Source organism: Ambystoma mexicanum, chromosome 4p, assembly GCF_040938575.1.
Source record: "Ambystoma mexicanum isolate Mex_15411 chromosome 4p, UKY_AmexF1_1, whole genome shotgun sequence".
NCBI lineage: Eukaryota > Metazoa > Chordata > Amphibia > Caudata > Ambystomatidae > Ambystoma > Ambystoma mexicanum.
The window spans coordinates 123954127-123977044 of NC_090927.1; the positions used below are offsets into that span (position 1 = coordinate 123954127).

At 45.8% G+C, this 22918-nt stretch overlaps 1 protein-coding gene across 9 annotated transcripts in view; it reads right to left on the bottom strand.

Annotated features, from left to right (window-relative positions):
• The window catches only part of AGBL5 (AGBL carboxypeptidase 5), a 1732162-nt gene extending 1724251 nt beyond the window's left edge, over nucleotides 1-7911 (bottom strand). For 3 of the 9 annotated variants that reach the window (XM_069605526.1, XM_069605530.1, XM_069605525.1), the window contains exon 1: nucleotides 7677-7906. The gene's annotated coding sequence lies outside the window, so the exon portion shown is untranslated. Of the gene's footprint in view, nucleotides 1-7676 lie in introns of all 9 variants that reach the window. The other 6 variants (XM_069605534.1, XM_069605528.1, XM_069605535.1 and 3 more) reach the window with 3 other exon arrangements.
• Between the last annotated feature and the right edge of the window lie 15007 nt (nucleotides 7912-22918).

Genomic DNA, 22918 nt, shown 5'->3' on the forward strand with positions numbered 1-22918 from the left:
ATTTGCTTTAGGGCAAACTAAAACATCACCTGCAAAATCACACCAACCCAAACTCCCTCCCCACCAACAACCCTAACCCCGGTATTTATAAACAAATTTAAAAACATTTGCACCAAGAAATTCAAATGCCCTCTTCAAAAAGGGCAGAGATGAGGCAAGAGGCATTATGTGTTTTGCAGGTAAATGCTGGTTAAAAACTAGACTGCACCAAACAGGATATTCTCCTAGCCCGCACATATTCAAGGGCACCTCGAGAAAATAATCAGGAGTGCACTGGACAAAGGCTACTTAAAGATACAGAATACCTTGCACACACAAACATCACGCTCAGTATCATGACGGATATTCCCAATGCTGCACTGTGAACTAATGTTAGCAATTTAAGCGACGCAAATTCAAAGACACCTTTCCTCAATTCAAAACAGAAGTCCTGCCGCCTTTCCACTCCCTAGAGCATAGTCAGCCAGTGAGATGCCATGTAGCATTAGCATAATCCAGATTGTTAAAACATTTAAAAAAAAAAAAAAAAAAAAAAAAACACAACCAAATTAATTTACAGGCGGTGAAGAGGACTCGAGCATTCCAAGTAAGAAGCATATTAGAAAAAAAAAAAGCCCTTTGAACTACATCATTAAGCTGCCCGCTTAGAATTGAGATCATTAAGTGATTTGGGTTTATGTGGTATGTTAAGTACACTCCACCTTGCATATGAACTTTAAAAATCCAAAATGATTTTTTTTTAAAACAAAAAAAATAAAAAATTGGCACAATCAATATAAACGCGTTTACACACAATTTCTCATTCATGCACCGAGTAAACATAGCATTATTGCACAGGTCGGTGGAAGGATGCTACTGCATCACACTCACGACATGTGGTAGAGCGAATACTCCCATCACACCACCCACTGACACGCTGCTTATGCCAGACAGTCTTAAACTATATAAAACGCTGCCGGCATAAAACCCTGTCACAGTAACATCATGTTATTGGGATACACTGATGCTCTAACTACGTGTGGGTTACCACCACGCTTGAAAGATAACAATGTCTAAGAATAGTACAACAATAAAAACTCTAATGAAGCAAAAGAAGCCATGAAGCTGTAGCTTTCGCCGATCTGCTATGCTGTTAATTGTATATAATTGGTTACTTATAACACGCTTAATACAGAGGAGGTTTCTAAGCGCGGACCCGGGGGATTCAAACCTCTACTGCCACTGAACTGTACTAGCCGTGTATGGTTTTGCTAGGTGTACCTTATGGGCTGTTATTTTCTATACACTTTGTTTTGAAGATGTCGCACAGGGGCATATGGTGCCTAACAAAACAAATATAAACCATCTAGACACGAGGGAGTCCCCTGAGACCTACTTCTGTAAATAATTTATGACATGAGCTTGGTGGCTAAACAAGAACCCCAGAATCCAGAGCCCTGACAGAATAAGTCGGTACCAGTGGGCTCTGAAGTCACACATTCGAAGAATTCTTTAACTAGTGCAAAACAGTCAAAAAGAATACAGTCCTGTGCCTTCAATCACTCAGTCTTCTATCTGGCAACTCTGCGAGTTAACATCCAAATACCAAGCAGAAAGAATTAGGCAGCACACCTACAGGAACTAACAGCAGCAACAAGCCCCTGATGTAATCCAGATCACCCCACTCTTGAGCACAGACTCAAGATTGATCCCCTCCCCCCTTAAATTGGCTTGAAAAACCAGACAGACTAACGGAGCCGCGACCATCGTCCTTCTGTAATATGCGGTCACCTATGACATGGTGAACAAAGCAACCTTAACCAACTGACCAGCCAAGACAAAAATTCAAGCACAAGTGCTTAAATGTGATCATCGTTCACCAGTCCTGCAGGTTCCATTGCAGCACTAAGATCCAATCTCAGAGCGACAACCACTAATGCTAAGTAATACACACATCTACTGTGTGCCATGCAGCAAGGCATCATCCACACGATCTGCATAGCTAGCTAAACGCAGCAGAAGCAGCTCAAATCTCCAACAATCAACACAGGCATGCACTAGATGCTGAGATATGAACACAGAGCTGCAATCAATACACATTTGAGGCCACTTGCACAAGGTACTCAACACGATACACACAGGATGCACCCTTCCAACACGAGTTTCCAGTCTACAATCCTTCACTCAAGCAAATAGCACCAATAGGGCTGCTGGTCGCTTTACACAAATGGCAAATAAACATAAAAAAACTATTTGTGTGGGACAGAGCTGCCTATTGTGGAGGAACTGGTATGCAAAATTTGATAATCCATTAATAAAAGAAGACTGAAAATAAAAACCAAGAAATTCTCACAAACTATTTGTTTTTCAAGGAAGGGTTGGCATTTTTCAGGTCGAAAGAGTGGTCCCGTCTGCCCTGGCAGGTAAAATGAGTAGAAATGAAGACTTTATGGCAGACCACATCGATCAGCACCACATTACCATTTCAAGGTTGTTCCAACTTTACCAAGGCAGCAAGAAGACTGGACGCATTGGGAATAGTGAAATTATACATGAACAAAACGCGTCACATTACAACTGCTCGCTACTACAGAATATAGCCGAAGTCTAGCGGTTGCTCTGGCTACATATGCATTACTCACCTTTGGACGATACATGCACAAACTGTTTCATGCCCTAAAACTAACTCCCTCACGCCTAGGTTTCCTGTGCCTCGAATTTACAGGCATATGTTAAGCCTTGTTTTTCTTCTTTATTTATTGGTCACTTATTAGGCGCTTATACAGTTAGCAAAAAACTGTTTCAAAGCACCCACAGGGCAAACAGGGTGGGGACAGGGATGGGTAGATAATGAATTATGGCAAGGATAATTGCATTAATAGTACAACAAATAATGGGAATAGGGTGAAGGGGAGACAAACCTATGCCTTGTGAGTGTTCAGAAAGTAGAAATAAATAAAATCAATAAACCCCTAGCAACAAATAATGGTCAACATTCTAATGCACCTAAGATAATTATGGCAATTCCACTTTCCCCACCTTAAAATGTTAAAGTCATGTCAATCAGCCCTCTTACAAGTGAAAAAGTAGAATTGTCAATGTAAGGAAATCTGGGGGTGCCTTATGATGGGCACTAAAAGTGTGCGAGGAAAGTAACAGTCTAGTCTACTTTCCCCACATGCACCAAGAAGTCCTTCCTAATTTGTAAAGAGTGCAGAAAGTATGAAAGACACAGGCTGACCCATGAGGGATACAGTGGATTTTCCAACATATTGTACATTTTCATTCAAAAAGGATAAATATTTCTGCCAGGAATAAGAAAGTCAGAATCAAATCTTCCAAACTAAATCTTACATGGAGGGAGACTTTACGTAAAGAATTGTCAGTGACATGCCTCGAACCCCAAACAATACAAATCACTTGTGGGGTGTAATCAAAGGCCCCAAACCAACGGAACTGAAGGGCCCACTGGGGAAATTACCTGCTAGCATTCAGAAACCTGCACACTGAAAGGGGGCCTATTTAGACAGACTATGTGGGTGTCTTTCTGCAGTGGAAAGTCAGAGCAAGCTAAAACAAAAATGTAATCTGAGTGCAGATTGGAAAAGCACCTCACTTTGCTGGCTGAGAAATAAATGCAGCATTTTCACTGAAACTGCAAACCATCTAAGGGTGTTAAATTCAGACCCACTTTTCAGCAGAAAAACGAACAGCAAGAGCCCTGTACTTTCAGCACAAAAGCAAAGTGCACCCTTATCAGTAAGACACACTATGTCAAAGAATCAAGGCTGATGTTAGAAAATGCAATATGTGAGTTCCTTTCAGCCAAGGACAAATGATGGGTCTCTGGGCAAAATTCACAAAGGACTGCTGTACTGAAAGCCTGGTGTGCATCTCCACTATTTACAACTGCAATAAAATGTGGCCTGCCCGAAGGGTGTTGGAAAACAAGTTTCCCTAGACCTGCAGTCTCTGATGGCCTGGAGGAAGGGGAGCTCATATGAAGATTCCCCCTCAGTTTAAATGGACTGCCACAGTTGTTGCATTGTTAGGAGTGCTCAAACATGCATTTTAGTAGTGCTTGTATATGCATGTTTGCTTTGTACATAGTTATTCATCAACATGGGTATTAGGTTCTTATGTAAGGTTCCAAGGTGCATTGCGAGTGTGGAACCTGGTGGTATAGAAGTTCTGATTCCATTGGGAGCAGTTGGAAGCATGGAAGGAGCCTCACTGGCTGGGTGCGGGGGGGGGTGCTCGTCTTACCTTGTTGAAGAATTGTTAACAAACACAAAGGTTTGCTGCATCCTTCAGCATGTCACTTCTACACTTAAACTGGTGTCGAGGATGGGATGCAGTAGGAAGCAGCAGCAACCCCCGGTAAGGCAGGAAGCAGAGCAGCACAGCATTAGCGTGGGCACTCTGTTGGGTGAATTGAAGCCCAAGAGAAGTGTGGAGCAGCAGTGTATTTCAAGCCCAGCTGATCATGGAAGAGGCGAGCAGCGTGAGCGGGGAAGAGGATCGTGAGCAGGGAATGTGGAGGGCCGACATAACGTGTTCCCATTTGTTCTGTCTTAGGCAGATTCTAGCTTCCTGCAATTTGAGCATTGTGTAAGCTGGTTAACGAGCATTCTAGGAGGGCATGGTAGGGGATATTGGCAAGCTTAAGAGTACTATGATGATAAGTGCCATTATTCTGTGATGTAATGTCTTTAACTTGGGGTTCAAGTGTAAGGTAGTTGCCCAAGGAGACATCTAGGTTTTTGACTGTTGCCGTTGACTGGGGCAGGTTGCCATTTCTTCAGGCGAAAGAAATGGTGTGTAGTCAGCTGTTCTGGTCACATTGGTAGTTATGTTTTAGTGTGGTTTAGTTTTATTTAATGTATTATCATCCAAGGGTCTACGTAAAGGCAAATAACATGGTCTGAGGGAATTTGGGGTGATGATGGGGAAGGGGTAGAAGTAGAAGTTTGGTTTAGTTTGTCGATTATTTGACTATCGATGCACAGTTGTAAGCAGGTGACGACTAGGTTGTTGTTGATTTCACAAAGTGGGTGGTCATTTGATGTTGAAAATTAGTAATGACAGGCTGGATCCTGGAGTTAGACCACAGGTGATAATTGCAAGCGGTGTGACTTGAAGGAGCCATGTAGGTAATACCCGTCCTGCCCAAAAGGAGCAAAGTATTTCGGAGTAGCAATATTCCTGCTATTCCAATTTCTAGGAGTCTTTTTAGAGGAGTTTGTGGCTGACCTAGTCTAAAGTCATTCCCTCATCAGGCTGAATCCACGTTGTAATTCCTCAATGATATTCTTCAATTCAAAATGCTCCTAGGGTTGTCGGTAGATACATTTTTTCAAACTATTTTTGTGGTGAAGGGTGTGTTAGAGATGGCTCAGTAGCTCAAATGGTTGGCTGGGAAAGCTTCTTAATTATCGAATGCGTGGGCGGACCCACGCAGGCGCTTGCCCATCCTAAAGGATGATATGCACCAACCAACACACAGGCCACACTTTCACACAAACCACCAGCTACCCAACCACAAACAACCACACCCCCCAATCCAACACCACCAGCCACCCCACCGCAAACACACACCCCCCACCACTCAAAACACCACCCAGCAAGCCCCAGAGACCGGCACGCAGACCCGCGAGACTCCAGCCCGTACGCCTACACATGGGCTTCAGGCGAGGCACCGCGCACTGCCGCCCACCCACCGCGACGAACCCAAGCGACACCCACACTACCACACGAACCTCCAGCCACCAAACCACAAACAACCACTACCCCCAATTCAACACCACCAGCCACCCTACCGCAAACAACCACACCCCACCAATCCACTCCAACAGTCACAACACCCCAAACTCACACCACCCAGCGAGCCCGGAGACCGGCGCGCAGACCCGCGAGACCCCAGCCCGTACGCCTACACATGCGCTTCAGGCGAGGCACCGCGCGCTGCCGCCCACCCACCGCGACCAACCCGAGCGACACCCACACTTCCACACGAACCTCCAGCCACCTAACCACAAACAACCACTACCCCTAATTCCACACCACCAGCCACCCAACCGCAAACAACCACACCCCACCAATCCACACCAACAGCTACCCTACCGCAAACAAACGCCCCCCCCAAACTCACACCACGTCCCCAGCTCCGCCAACTACCCGCCACTTCCAAACGCATCCGCGCAACACCTCTCCACAGCCCAACCACCTTCCTGAAACATGCCGGCCGCACTTCAGCCCTAGCGACCAATTCCCAACCGCCGCCCGCTGCGACCCTCCTCCCCGGCTGGGCAAGCTGTGGTATTCTAGTAGCTTAACCTAGCTGTTTTTAAAAGGGGGCGTGGGGTGAGTGCGGGATGTTGGGTAATAGCTTTGTAGAAGGGTCTGTGGGTGATCAGTCAGTGTTGTAGAGCACACTTTTTTTTTTTTTTTTTTTTTTTTATTTGTTACTCTGGAAGAAAGGTTTTAATAATTATGCAGTACGATGTCAATTAGAATGTCTCGATTATGTAAACATCCGAAAACATTTGGTTTTAAACCTACCAGATTGCAACTAGCACAAGTGACTGACGGTCTCCCGCAGTTTTCAAATTCTATATTAATGTATATGACATATGAATGAGCAGAATTTTAAGAGTACTTTACTTCTGATATTTGTGGAGCACGGATCTAGACCCTAGAAACGTTAAAGAGCAAAGCGCAAGGAAACAGTACATAAGAACAAGGAAATCGTCGTAAAATTATAAACTGCGTAGAAAATAATACAGATAATTAAAACACGGCAGAGAATGATACACAGCAATAACAGAATGTGTTTTTGGGGCCTACTCCATGAAAGACACACTTGAAATGGTTTAAATATGAACAACAACCTATGTTTAAAATATAGCAGAAACAGCATGCTTTACCAAGATATATGCGGCAGCGATAGCATCAACATCCAAAATATGAAAGATCACATTTTATGGACGGAGCGTAGGTGTTTAATTCCAAATAGCAATTCTGTCAGGCATCCTCTCCACCAGTTCAAATTTCACTTTTACATACCCCAGGTGTTTAAAAGCAATTTTTCAAAACGCAGTAAACATAATAATGCAACCCAATGGATCCTATTTCTAACAGCAAACCAATGAGTCATTGCAGGCCTGCTGCGATGGTATTCTGTTATTTCAAAATGAATGATCCAACATCTACCTCATCAATGACAGGTGGAGACTGTCACCCACTGCCACTTTGGCTTTAGGCGTGTTCCCCTGAAACAAATTTTATATATATATATATATATATATATATATCTCAGTGGAAGTAGACACACCTATTATCATCGTCTAAAAAAGGTTTGCTCCACTAACATCAATGGGACCTTACCATACGTGGACTTAGTCCGATGGAAGCTATTGCTAACAATATTATCCTTTAACAAATACACGTCTTAACGCTGTATACAGACGTGGTCACTGGTGAATTCTTAATACCATACACAGCAAAATAGAGAGACTGGTGTAACGTTATCCAGGTCCTAACAGGAGGTGCTAATCAAAGCTCACCAATGGGCCAATAATATACCCAAAAAAATGTTGGTATGTACATTCTCGCACCAGGAGAGAATATGACAGATTGGTATTGCACGAACAGAGGGTGGCCCTACAAGAGGATACAGGAAGGGGGGCGGGTCTCACCATCATTAGCGATATTATGACTGCAGCACTCCTTGCCTGGGGAGCGGTTACTGCCCTGTCCACTAATCGTTCCGACCCTTGCAGTCGGTAAGTTGCACCGTTTCGCGGTCTGCGCTCTTCGGCCACTGATAAGAGCCGTTTGCTTGACTCTAGCCTCAGACCCGCCTCTTCATCCTCATAAAAAAACCTAAACAAACCCAACAAGCGACTCGTCTCTGCCAGACAACAAGGTGACGCGTTCCGATTGGTCCGAAGCCATCAGCCGCCGCCCCCTGAACAAGTCGGTCTCCTATTGGCAGTTTGCAGAAGTGGCTTGGCGTGCGTGCATTCATGAAATAAAGAAAGGAACATCGCAGTGTTGCTTGTCAACGCGTGGCCGCCATCTTGCAATAAAGGCGGGTCTACGGAGTGTACGCCAGCTGACCAAAACTAAGACTGGCAACGCTTGTCATAGCAGTTACCACGACAGCGATGATACTCTAAATTAACTATTATAGTTTATTGTATATAAACTAGATGCAACCATTCGTTTCCACTTGACATGCCTCCCAGTTTTTTCTTGCCATTCTGGAACTTGTAGTTTTCCTAACTATAAAATGTGAAAGAAAAACTATGCTTTTCAGAATTCAAAGGATAAGCCATAGGACTGGCTGGCTTTCTCGTCACGGCAAGGGGAAACATGAGTGCTTCACTGCTTCTATAACTGCAAGAGCCATCAAATTAAAATCTTGGTTCAGGATATCATACATACAATTACCTTGGTACTGATTTAGTTACAAAAGTTTCTATTCTTTTTTCAAATTGTTTTTGTTAGTTTTGATGTTTATTGAAATATTTTAGAAGTACAGTAATTGAAATAAATAGCTACAATAACAATGAAGATTTCCCCTGCTAATAGCGCAGGGAGCTCTTGATTCCATTAAAGACAATGAGGCGAGCATTAAGCTTTCTCTTCTCTTTAATTTTACTCTCCAGCAGTTTCAACAAATAACTCATATTTCGTGAAAACACATTTTTCTTTCAAAAAACTTCAAGTCCCATCATTCCCTGTAGATCTAGTCTCTAGTCTCTGTGCCTTAGTCCTTCCTGTTCCTGTGTTCCTCCTCTTCTTTGACTGCTTTAACTGTAATCCTCTGTAACATTAACTTGCCAATGGGCCCAACAACTTTGCCTTTCCTGCTTTCAGCGGAATCAATCTCTTGCTTTGGAACGTGCAATCCGATCGGAACAATCCAACCTCCTCGAATAGAATTCACCTGATCCTTTGGTCATCTCCTAGTGTCAGAAAGTAACAATAGAGATATGTTAGGGCTGGGAATACACACCCTATTCTGGGAGGAAAATGGTCATCATGGTTACTCACAATGCATACTTCCTTCATTACAATAACTTTTCCCATTTCCTGTGTATCTGGGTCGGGAATTTAATGCTCACCTCCTTGTCTTTAATAGAATCAAGAGCTCCCTGCGCTATTAGCAGGGGGAATCTTCATTCTATGTCAAGACGTAGGCGAGCATTAAACTTGTTCAAAGCTTCTTGCTTCTGCGCCTGCTATCGAGTTGATTGGCTTAAAATAAAACAACCTAAACGTTCTATCACTAGCCCAATCTGCTGCTTTCATGATGTCTTGTAAGGCTGCGCCCTGTCCCAGTGCCTTTGAGGCCATCGCTCCTCTGACTGAATGCGTTCCAAATGTAGACAAGTCAATGCCCGCTAGGCCCATGATATCTCTGACCCATCTTGCTATCGTGGCTGATGCTATGCCTTTGTGTGGTTTCCTGCGCGCTATAAGCAGTTGGGTTGTCCCTACTGGTCTCATTTCTGCTGTCCTACTTTCATACTCCTTTATACACGAAGCTACGCACCATTTCGGATAGTCTTGCATGTATGGATATGTGATTGTAGACAAGTCTGTTTTAGTTCTTTTTGCCAGGTGAAACATTACTCCTTCTGGCCCATAAGTCTTTCTATCTATCTCCAGTGCCTTCACGTCAGCCACTCTCCTGCATGATACCATGCACAGTAACATGGCTAGTTTCCCTGATAATTGTTCTAGCGACAGGTATCTGTTACTAGGCCAGTCTGCTAGCAATTTCAGTACCATCGATACGTCCCATAGCACCTTGTACTTAGGATGGGGTGGTTTTCTAAATCTTATTCCTTTCAGGAGTCTAATCACTGCTATGTTCTCTCCCACTGGTATTCCATCTATTGGTATATGACCTGCTGAAATCGCAGATCTATAGACTCCTATGGTTCTAAATGCTTTATCATCCTGCAGAAGTTCTGCCAGAAAGTTCATGACTTCAACTAAAGGTGTAGAAACGGGATGAATATCTCTCCTTCTGAACCATGTCGACCACTTATTCAAAGCTGCATCGTAGCTCCTTCTGGTTGAAGGTGCCCATGATTCGGCGATGAGACTTGCAGCCTGCGCCGAAATGCCCGGGAGGTTCCAGCGTCTCCTGCTATCCTGCACACCATCAATGGCAGCGTCCCCTTCACTCTCAGAGGGTGAAATGACCCAGCTGGGTCTGTGAGCAGGCTCACTCCTTGCAGTAACATTCTCGGATAGTCTACTAGCATTTCCATGAGTGTCAGAAATCATACTTGTGACTTCCATATTGGGACTACTAATATCAGATCCGCTGCTTCTCTGCGGGCTTTCGCTAAGACTCTGCTCAGCATTAGGAAAGGCAGGAAAGCGTACAGTATCTGTTTTCTCCAGTCCTGCAGAAAAGCATCCACTCCAGCTGCCGCTGGGTCTAACCTCCAGCTGAAAAACCTCTCTTTCTGTGCGTTCAGCCTGGATGCAAACAGGTCCGTATGAATTGGTCCCCACCGAGCTTCCAGCTGTCCGAAAACCTCCTGATCCAGCCTCCAATCGCTGGAGTCCGAGAGGTACCTGGAGTTCCAGTCTGCTATCACATTCTGTGATCCTGGCAGGTATTCTGCTACTACCGAGATCCCTGAATCCAGGCAGGAGTGCCAGAAATCCTTGGCTATCTCCGCCAGAAGCTTGGATCTCGTCCCTCCTAGGTGGTTGATGTATCTTACTGCTGAAAATGTGTCAATTTTCAACAGAATACAGGAGTTCACTTTCCCTTTCGTAAACGCCTTGATCGCAAATGATCCGGCTAGTAGTTCTAGACAGTTGATGTGAAGTTTGAGTTCTTCCGCACTCCACCCCCCTCCTGTCTGAAGGTCTCCGCAACGGGCTCCCCAGCCTGCTCTGCTGGCGTCCGACTCAATAATCAGGTCTGGACGATCGCCGAAATTGGCTCTCCCGTTCCATGCTTCCATATTTGCTAGCCACCACTCCAGTTCTGTTCTGGATTCCTGGTCGATGTGAACTAGCTGCTGATATTGCAGACCCTTTGGCTGTCTGTTCTCCCAGTAGTTACTCCTTCCTTGAGGCCTCCTGAATGCTCGATAGCGACCGGCCGCTCGGCCTCTAGACCGACCAGTCCCTCCAAAAATTTGTCCCCGGAAAATCTTTTTCATGGAAGCTTGGGCTTTTTCAAGGGAGGTGTATGTTCCCACAAACCTCCCCATTTCTTTGCCAAAAGTTTCCCTGAATAGAAGGCCATGGGCGGCTTCGCCTGCTTCATAGGATGACAGGTCTCCTAATTTCTGATCAATCTTAAGTAGAAGCCCTTTCCTGCGTTCTGAAGAAATTGCGCAGTTCGCGTTGCCCAAAAGGCATACTGCTCTCTGGGCCCAGTTTGCTAGAGCTCCTGGGTCCACTTCTTCCCCCGTGTCTTTCGCATGTTCGGCCAGATCCATAATCTTCGCCAATGGTCCCGCAATGTCAAGAAGTTTCTCCTGACAGCTTTTCCAAGAGCGGTCAATGCCTTTCCTTGGATCTTTGTTCTATTTTGAGACAAACAAAAGCATTTTCGGGTCGAGTTCCGGAGCATCTGCTACCTTGCCTGGTAACTCCGGTTTCGGGCATTCCGCCCTCATCCTCTGCCTGACCTCTTTCTCTGTAAGGCTTTTCGCAATCTCTGCGTCATGTATTTCGCCACTCTTGGTGATGGTACCCATTCTGATGATCTTGGGTTCCTGATGTCTTCAGGATTAAACATATCGGAGGTCTCTTCCCCCACTAAGTTGTTGAGCTTTCTGAGCCTCTTCCTCGGCGGAGGTTGGCTGCTCTCGTCCCCTTCGTTGTCTGCCTCTTCTTGAGAAGAGGTAGGGGATTCTGGAATTTCCTCTTCGGGGAAACCTCCTTCTCTGTTGCCCATATTATCATCCCCTGGGTAGGGGGTCTCGAGGCTCGGCACCTGGGATTTTTTTATGAACGCTTCTCTTAGCTTACTAAAAGCGTCCAAAGCCTCCGGGGCCTCAGTACTTGCCCCCTCAGTTTGGCCCGTGGGGTCAGAAGAGTCTCCGCTCTTCCGGGCCTTGTTACACCCCTTGGGGTCCTTCTCTGCGACCCTGGTGGACGTGCTATCTTCGTGCATTTACCTTTTTATAATCAGGTATAATTCAATGGTGTGTAGTCTGTCTTGCAGAGGTCTCACCCCCTGCGCTACTGCCTCTGTGAGCGAGTCTCCCAGCACTTCCTTAAAGCTGTAGGCTAAATCTTCTGGATAGATTGCCTCTTGCTCCTCATCACTCCACTCAAAATTAGACATTTTTTGTGCTGTTTAGGTGCTTTTCAAATACCTTTCCAGGTGTAGGGGCACGTCCACTACTCCACTCTATGAGGCTGCACCTGTCTGCCCTATTTCCTGCTGTGCAGGGTTCTTCAGGGCTAGATTCTCTGCTCTATGCGTGAGAACATGCGCCTTATGTGATAATATATTCGTTTCAACTAAGCGGCAGCAATCCAAAGAGCTTGTAAATGCTCCGTATCGTAATGCGCTGTGAAAATCCTTTCAAATTGAGGTTTCCTCCGTGCCGTATGAGGGACTCCACCCTTCCAAGGATGGAGGCTCCTCCAGCTGAGCGCTCGCGCTCTTATTGGCTTTCTCCGTGAGGAACTTCGTTCCTCCCTCGCAAGGAGGAGGGGAAAAGCTCCCTCGAGAGCGCGAGCTTCCTTGTGTGCTCGAGCTCTGCTCCGCCTCCACAAGGGTGGGGGCTAACTCTATGTTCGCTAGCGCGAGCGGGAAAGAAACCTTCCCGCTCGCGCTACTCGCTCCGCCCCTCCAAAGGTGGGGGTCACCCGCACTCGGCCGCGCTGGGGAGCGCTGCGGGCCTGGATGAGGAGATCGGCAGGCCCCTGATGTGCCGGGTAATGCGGCACGGGGCTGCCGAATCTTCTCTGTGAGACAAAACAATTTATTTCTACGCTGCATGCTGCGCTGTGCTTCGCTGGGCTACACAATGAACCCCATGCCATCAGAACCCTGTCAACATCATTACATGCGTTACAATTCTGTTCTATAGTATACAATTCACGGAGCTCCGAAAATAACGTGTACTTATCTGGAGAGCAGGAAAAGAAGAGGAGGAACACAGGAACAGGAAGGACTAAGGCATAGAGACTAGAGACTAGATCTACAGGGAATGATGGGACTTGAAGTTTTTTGAAAAAAAAATGTGTTTTCACGAAATATGAGTTATTTGTTGAAACTGCTGGAGAGTAAAATTAAGGAGAAGAGAAAGCTTTGTAAGAGGATTCAATTCAACACTACAGCTAAGTCAACGCCTAGTCTATAATACTGAATGAAAACCCTTATTGATATATCTTTAGGTCCAGTTCATGCGTTCTGGATGACTACCCCTATATAACACCCCTCTCTTGGAATCCCCCTGACCCCACTGAGCCAAGAAGTAGTTCTGTTTTGCAAGTTTAAAAGGTTTATTTGATAATTTAAAATAGATATATCACACTTTATAATAAATTAATACTTGAATATCACCCTTAATCTGATATGTTAAAGATTAACAATGGAGAATCTGGCACTAGCACACTTCTTTATAATCACTAATGAGTTGACATGAAATGGATAAGATAGCACACTGGTAAATAGGAACAAAAGTATAATGTGGTAGAGGATGCTTTATGTAAGCTCAGGTGGATGCAATATTCAATGAATGCAGTACAGAAAATACTCAATATGATTTCAACCAAACAATGTAATCACTTTTCTCTGGCTATTCACTCCCCCCCTCTTTATGCAATGCAAGGAAATGGGAGGAAAGCACACAGTTCTCAGAAATGCAATCAATGTAATCAGTTCAATCCAGCAAGCTTAGACAACAGAAAACAGATAGGAGTTTTGAAAACACAAGCCCAAATTGCTTTGATATGTGCTGGCAATGAATTAAAAAAATATGCTAAACGCTTTTAATTCCCTTACAGAGGTTCAGGGTGAGTGGTATCTAGTTAATATTAGTCCAGGCTCACACTAGCAATGATGCAGGGATAGTTAGCAGGTCAAACGAATTTCTGGCAAATGGAAGGCAAGCAGCAGCAGTTTTTACATGTGAAGAAATTGCAAATCGCGGTAAAATTCGCGGATGCGTGTTCCGCGATTGCGGTAAAACTATAAGGGGTAGGAATGCGGTTCTTGGTGCGATTCAAAGCTACGATTCTAAGCTATCAGAGGAAAGTTACTGCAAGTCTCTAGCCCAAACGGTCGCGGAGATATGAGCGATTTAATAAAGGTCGTTTTTGGGTTTGCAAATTTCAAACGCTCAAAATGACAAGTGCAGCTTGCAACTAGCAAATCACAGGTGACAGCTTTACAAGTGACAGGTGACAGTTAGGAGACAGTTCTACTTAGATTAAAATAGGATTGAATTATATTATTTTAACTAAGAGATTGGTTCTGCACAGTTTTCTAGGTACTCACACTATATTCTTGAGTGAAATGGGCCTCGCCACGGATCTGGTCAGGGTTTTAGACTGGACTCTGGTCTGGTCTGGTCTGGCCTCTGCACTTCACAGTGATCTGGGTCAGCTCTCTCTGCTGGTCTGGGTCTCTCTGGGTACAGCACTGCTTTCTCTCTGGTTCTCTTAGTTCTGGATAGATTGAAGTCTCTAGTTTGGCTTTCTGGAGGTTGATGGAGGTAAGTATGGATTTTTCCGGCAGAGCGTCCCGCTGCAGATGGATTTGGAAAGTCTCTATCTGTCCTGTCTGTCTGCTTTTATGTGTTTAGAATGTGGGTGTGTTCTAGCATCACTGACCCTACCTCTCTCTCAGCTTCTAATTGGTCAAACTTCCATTTATCATTTGATTGGGGAATGAACTGTGAGTCAGAGGGATGTCATTTTATGGCTTGCAGATAGGACACTCCTCTGTCAGATTGCACATATCCTATATTTGATAATAAAAGACATATTTCACAGTTACACAGTTGCTTGAAATTACATATACATATGGTGTGGCTGAATTTAGCCATGTCTCTGTCCAAATCTGCTGTTTCTAAGAGCTTGCATTCAGAAATGGCAGATATTTCACTTTTTAACTGATTTTTCAATTTCTGACATTGACCCAACTTTACATACATGTGTGCAGGGAGTATGGACATTAACTGAAGAAGTTTCAGATTTTTAACATGCATACAGTTAGAGTAATATCCATTTTTCCGCTAAAAACCCCCTGAACATGCCACCGGGTCGAAAAACCTCTTAAAATGTGGGCAGAAAAATCACAAGAATTATGGTATCATTTATAAAATTTTCACATGTCCGCTCTATGAGTTATTCATCTTTTTAAAGTTATGTTCTGGCTCCAAAGGGGTGTGGTTTCCCAGGTCACATGGTATAGAAACCAGTCTTTCCAGTTTCTGCCAAGCCAGCTTGCTCTCACAGGCAGTGCTCCTCCCAGCTCCTGCCAAGAGGAAGCTACATTTTACGACTGCGGTAATAAAAACCTTTGCCTGAGTGAAGAGGGCTTTGTTCACTCTCCTGCAGAGCACAGATAATTCAATTATCAGATAGATGGCATATCCTTAGTGTGGGCAGCAAAAGGAAGGTTGGCCTGGGAACACAGTGGTGACTCAAGTTTCACTGCTGATGGGGGTAGTTGCCAGGCAGAATCAAGTTCCTTAAGCCAGGCTTTCAGCTACTGTCATGTTATTTGTTGCTTTTTAAATTAACTTGCAATTTTACACATGCAGCTAGAATGCTGATTCTAAGTGCAAAACTATGACATTTAAACAATTGCAACCTATGTGACACTCAAAAGTAGGTCACTCAGTCAATTTAAACATTTAGATTTTTTTTTTTTTAGTGTCTTTCAATCCAGTGCAACTTAAACTGCTGAAATCCACAGCGCAGCCAGTCTTGTTATAAACCTTGTCTTATGATCTTCATTTCCCAGATTTTGTAGGCACACAAAACTCCATTCTACCAAATGTCTGCTGGTGTTCAGTGAATATTTTGCACATATTGCAATGTTTGAAATAGGCACTTTGGCTTGCCTTCAGAGAAACACAGGGTGGTTTTAAACTGCCGGCTTTTGGATAGTGGTGAGTACTGGTACTGCACCCATTTTTGGGATTTAAGAAATGAATTCCCCACAATTCTAGGTTGCATTTGGCAATCAGCATTGCCATTCCCAATGGTTTCAGACTACTGTGCGGGTAGTCCAATGGTGGTTTTAGGCAGCGTCCTTCTGTGCCCATAACATCGGCAGAAATGGGTGGCAGCCTATTCTTCCTGCATTTCCCTGTGCATTTTCTGGGAAGCTCTGGCCATCATGATGTTTTCATGTCAGTACTGCACAGTTTTGAGGTAGGGCTCGGATGCATGGGTAAATACATCCCACAAGCCCCCCTCTTGCGATGGCCATTTGGTTTCACTGATGGGACTCGCAAGATCTGGGATGTTTCCTCATCTTCCTCCAATAGATGGCACAGTTCAGCATCTTTTCCTCCATCCGGTCGGATCGATCGGTTCTCCTCGCCGGTCCTGATGGGAATATTGGGCGGTACCCCAAGCCCGTTGCGTCTCAGCTCCCGGTCTCCGGATCGTCCTCCTTGGCCCGTCTCAAGGTTTTCTTTCTCCTAGGACGACAAAGGAAGAGCGGCAATACCTATTCATAGACGTTTTTCCACCACCGTTGAGATAGTGGGGCAGCATATGCATTTCATCATCACGAAACATTACATTCTTATTTTGAAAAAAAAAACAGTATAACTAAGAGACAGTTTCATGCAAATCACAATATTTTAGAGACTAGATGTGGTATGTTTTATGATTGGAACAGAATTAGTCTGAGACAGTACCCGCTAGGATTCCAGAGGATTCCTCCAGTTGTTGCCGAGTGTGCCTGGGATGGCAACATTTCAACTGGTTTATGTGGACCCACTTGTCTTCCCCCTCTGCCAAAGGACCTTTGGGGATGTGGATTTTGTAGGCCACAGGTGAGATCTTGTCGACGATCTCAAATGGTCCCTTCCATGTGGGCAAAAATTTGCGCTGCTTGGCCTGGTTCCTTTGGAAGTTGTATAGATATACCCGGTCTCCCACCTGATATTCCTTCCTGGAAGTTTTCAGGTCATAATGGGTCTTCATGCTATCAGCCGATCTTTCTAGGTTCCGCTGAGCATAAGCAAAAGCATGTTGGAGGTGTTTCCTTAAATTCTCTACATACTCATGAGTAGTGGAGGCATTTATCAGTGTCTGCTCTTGGGTCCTGTAGAGCAAATGCTGAGGAAGCACCATCTTGCGCCCAGTCATCAATTCAAATGGTGACATTTTGGTTGCAGATGAAGGGGTAGATCTGATAGCCATTAGGACCAGAGGTAATCGGATATCCCAACTTGGCCCAGAATCTGCCACAAACTTCTTTAATATGCTCACAATTGTCCGGTTATATCTCTCTACTGCCCCAGAAGAAGCTGGTCTATAAGCAATATGCAGCTTTCTCTTGACCCCCAGTATCTCCCACATCTTTGTCATTACTTCACTGGTGAAGTGGCTACCTCTGTCTGACTCAATCCTTTGAGGTAGACCAAAACGGGAAAAGATGTGGTTAATCATCAAGGCAGCTGCAGTTTCTGCCTTGCAATTTGGGGCTGGGAGACATTCCACCCACTTGGTAAACAAGCATGTCACAGTCAACATGTACTTATTCCCCCTAGCCGAGCGAATCACAGGGCCTACAAAGTCGATTTGTAAATCTGACCATGGCAGTGTCATTCCCCTCTTTTGTAAAGGCGCACGGTGCGTGAGGGATGATGGCTGAAATTGTGCACACACAAGACACCCCTTCAAGTATTGGTCGAGGTCCTGCCCCATGTGTGGCCAGTATGCAACCTCTCTTAAGATTTCCAATGTTGTGTGAAACCCCCTATGACCGGCGGTGGCCGCATCATGGGCGTGACTTAACATCAGGCTTCGGAATGAGGTAGGAACCACCCACTGATCGTGGCCAGCTTTGGATTTCCTTACCAACAAACCGTCTTGGATTCGGAACATTTTTGGACATTTCATCAACACTCTTAGGTCCTCTTTCCCAATGTAATCGGTATCCGTCAGGGGAAAGTTCTCAGGGTCCTCAAGGTGCTGGTAAAATTTACCAATTATTGGATCCCCCTTCTGAGCGGTGATCAAATCAGCATCAGGGGTCTCCTTACTCCATTGTGCAATTGGAAGGTCGTTGTGAGCATTTGTCTGGGACCTAGTGATAGCAGTGACCTGGATTTCCCCCAACAGGGACTCAATCTCAATTAGATCCCCTTGGATGGCCCCGGTTTTGGCCAGCTGATCAGCTAAGTCATTTCCAGTTTTGTCTGGTCCCTCTACTTTGGAATGACCCTTGATCTTCTTCCAATAGATGGTCATCTCGTTCGAGGTGACCAGATCATCAATGTTTTGGATCAACTTCCCATGTTTCAAGGGTTTGTTGTTAGCACATAACATGCCTCTGGTTTTCCAATTAACCAGGTGCTCCACGAACCCGTTCCGTACATAATCCGAATCTGTGATTATGACCAGTTCGTGGAGTTGATGTTGGACAGCAGTGAGGATGGCCTGATGCACAGCCATCAATTCTGCCACCTGACTACTTCGGGGACCAATTTTGTATCCAGCGGAGGGTTCTGGGGACTCATTCACCCATGCATTCCCTACGCCGGCCACCAGTTCTTTCTCCCCGTCGTTGTCAACATGGTAAGAGCATCCATCCACATACACAGTGGGCATTCCCTCACACTTGTCTTCTTCAAAGACTTTGTGTGGGGAATTAAGGTATGCCTCCATGTTGTCCTTGATTTTTAGACTTTCGTCCTCGAGACAGTTTTCTCTGGCACAATCATGCAAGTCAGCCAGACCTTGCGCGAGGGGACTCTTCTTGTTTTGGCCATATCGGACCTCCACAGGAAAGCCTTGCATTGACAGAATCCAGGAAGTAATTCGGGAGTTACTCACATTTCCGGCCCGGATTCTGTCACTTTGGAGATATTGCAGAGGCTGGTGTGGAGTCTCCACTATGATGTGTTCCCCCTGGATAAACGGGCGGTAATTCTTCAATGCCCACACCGTTGCCAGGAGTGCCTTCTCACAATCGTTGAATTTTTCCTCCACAGAGGATAAAGTTTTGCTCGCATAGGAGATTACTTTATTGACCTTGTCATGCTTTTGGTATAATACTGCCGTCAAGCACGTATTAGAGAACCCCGTCTCCAGGAAGAACTCCTTGTTTCTGACAGGGTAAGCTAGGCAAGGCGCTTGTGAGAGGCTTCTCTTGAGTTGTCTTACTGCCTCGGCTTGTTCTGGACCCCATTCCCACTTGACCCCCCCCCTTCAGGAGATGAATCAGGGGTCTGGTGATTTCTGCGTAGCCCTCAATGAACTTTCTGCTGTAATTAGTCAGTCCAAGGAGGCTCCTTAGTTCCCGCAGAGTTGTGGGGTCTTTCAGTTTCTGAAGTGCTTCCACTTTCTTTTCCTGGGGACAGAGACCCTGAGGAGTAATCTCATGGCCCAAGAAATTAACACGGGTTCTACACCACTGTGCTTTCTGAAAGGAAAGTTTTGCTCCGGCGGCCCTCAACTGTGTCAGAACATAACGGATCTCCGCTATATGTTCCCCCACAGATGAACTTTTAATGAGGACATCATCTACATAAGCCAGGTTACCCCTCGCACCCAGGTCGGGCATGGCCTTATGTAGGAAAATATTGAACTCATTACCGGAGTTAAGGTATCCGAAGGGAGTCCGGGTCCATGTGTACTGCTGGCCCCCAAAGGTAAAAGCCAGTTTGTATTGGTCCTCCCTACTGACAGGCACGGTCCAGTACCCATTGGTCAGGTCTATTGCAGTGAATACATGTGACCCCTGGATCTGGGCCAGCCCTTGGTCAATGTAGGGCAGTGGCCATCGGGAAGTATGGACCCGTTTGTTGAGCTCCCTGAGGTCGGCGCAGAGTCTCCACTGGCCGTTTGGCTTCAATATTCCCAGCACCGGATTATTGAAGGTGCTGTGGACGGGACGGATTATTCCCCGGGACTCAAGGTTCTTAATTATTTCGGTAAGGGACTCCATTGATGCGAGAGGCAAGCGATATTGCTTCACAAACACAGGAGTCATGCCAGGGTCCGTGGGGATTGTTGTTGTGTGGATGTCAGTGCGACCACAGTCATATGAGTCTACCGCAAAGAGATCTTGGAAATCCAAGAAAACTTGTTTCAACTTTTGCTTTTGTTCCAGAGTCACACAGGCATCAGCTAGGTTGACTCTCTCTTCCACCATCTGCCTGAAGCCTGGAAAGACTTCTGGTTTGGCTATTTCAGCGGCCTCCTCCAGCTGGGTGGAGAAGTCCCTGGTCAGAGTGCTGATTTGGACCGGAGGCTTCAGGTGGGAAAGGCAGCCCTCATGGACCTTGAAAATCACCTCATCCCTCCTGAAGTCACAAGTCACATCTTCCTTACCTTAGGGGCAGGAAGTGTACACCAGGAAGTTCCCCCCATGCCGGGTAAAGATCCTGTCTGGTGTTGTATTGTCATCACTGTCACTGTCAAAACAGTCCTTGGGGATTGGTCCTAACAGTTCATTTACTAAGTCGATGGAAAAATGTCGGTCATCAACCGCCATTCCAATAATGGTGCCTGCGGCTAGAGTAATACTCTTTAAGTCGCTGTTATCCACCTCTATTGGAATGGTGTCATGTTCTATGTTGACTAATGGTGTTGGGTTTACCCCCAACCCTTGCTGTTGGAGAGAAGCATTTAGATGTATGTAAGCATCAGGGTTTTTCAACTCTTGTCCCCTTTTAACTTTCACTTCCAGGGAGAATTGTCGGGTCCTTTCTGGGATGGTGACTTCCTCTTTAATCTGAATTTCAACTGCATAAGGTAGTAATTGAGCTGACCTAAATGCTTTTTCTGGATCATCAAAGCCCATGGGATTATCCGCTAATCGGGACCAAGCTTTGAAGTTTATTAGGTCCAAACTAATGGCAAAGCGATTGAGAATGTCACTGCCTAAGTAAAAGGCGGCAGGGACGTCTCGCACGACCCAACAATTGTGGACTATGCTCTTGTTGCCAATGGAGATTTTGAGCATACACCTGCTTGGCAGGAGATGTTTGGAATTAGGTGCTTCCAGGTCCATTTCCCATTTGTCTATCAGTTTGAAGGTGGGAATGGCTGGATCTTTTGGGAGTTGGCGAAACATGGCTTCGCTGATGAAGCTCTTACCGTTGTTCACACACACTCGAGCGAGAACAGAGTCCTTCCCATCATTTAACTGAACAGGGATGAACAACTGCTCTTCAATTTGCTGAATATCAGCCAGGCTCTGAGCTGATTTCACATCTTTCTGGACTATAGGAGTGTGAGTTTCTGATTGTGGATTAGTATAGAATCTCAGAGTGTTTCCTTCCAGCGTGGAATACCACCTTAAATTGGAAGGAAGGTTGATTTTCAGAAATAGAGAGGACCCCCCATCACCAGTCTGTTGTCCTACCGCTATTACTGTCACGTCTGGAATCTGGTTGTTCTGGAAGTGAAATTCTACTTGGTCAGATTTTTGTTCAACCATGTGGCAGGTGCCGTTTAAACTAACATGGTTAACACTCTGTTTTAATTTTATTGGTCGGCTAGTCTGGGTCCAGAGGACCTTGTTTACACAATCTATTAGGGGTGACAACCTTCTCAGGAGGTCATTCCCTAGTAAACAAGGGGTGCCCTCTGGGGTCACAACTATGACCGGGTGTTTCAACTTATGTCGCCCAATTTTAATGTCCAAGTCTGCAGTCCCCTCAACGGGAATTTCCTTCCCGTCAAAGTTCTGTAGTTGTCCCGGAAGAGAGGTGAGAGGAATTTGGTAATCCTCTCCCCTTCCTGCATTCAGTTCATCAAAGGCCCTTCTGGACAGAAGGGTAGCTTGAGATCCAGTGTCCACCAGTGCCGAGATTGTACCCTGCCCCTGTACTTGTACCGGGGCATAATATCTTCCCTCCTTCTCCTCAAGGGGGCACAGATAATGCACATTTTTGGACAACTGGTGGGCTAACTTTCTGGTTTTGGACATTGCTAGCGAAGAGATTTGGGCAGAATTCTGTGGAGAGTCTTGGGAATCTGAAAGAAAAATTTGGCAACTGGAGATCGGAGCCATTGTGGGTTCCCCTGGTTCCAGTTCTGGGCCGCCCCCCCCTTTTTGGAGGCAGACCCCAGTATGGGTTTGAACCCGGGGATTTTCTTGCTGTTGGTTCTGGGATGAGATGGTGGGCGGCGGTAGCTCAGTCTCCACATCTCCCCAGTCTGGATTTGCATTCCTAGGGACCCATTTTTCTTTGGGAGGAGTTCCCCCCTCTCTGAAGGAGAAGATCCTTTTCTCAGGATCCTCTGAGGATCCCTCTCCCTCAAATTGGAAGATCTGTACCTCCTCCTCAAACTGAGTCTGTTTGGGTCTTTTGTTTCTCCTACCCCCCCTCTGCTCCTTAGGAGGCAGACTTTCAGGGGCAAGAGATTTTGTTTCCGGTTCCTGGGTTTCCAGGGGCTGTTTACAAGTGAGGAAGGAAGCTTCCTCCAAGGCTTTACACCCCCCTTCCCTTTGTGCCTCCTCCCTGGGAACCGGTGAGTTATCGGGGTGCTGCCCCCGTCATTGTTCTGGAGCACCAGGTCCAGAGTTGGGTGCGTTCTGCGCCGGCACGCCCATCTGAGGGTTCTGCTGAGCCCTCAGTATGTGACCCAGGTCCCGCGCCATGTTTTGAACCTGGCGCTCTAACTGGGAAACCCGCTCAGGCTGATACGGGGCCCTGTTTTCTCCCCTGGGCTGATCCCGGGAAGGGTAGCTGTCCCTCCTCTGGTAATACCCCGGGTTGGGAAGATTTGGGTA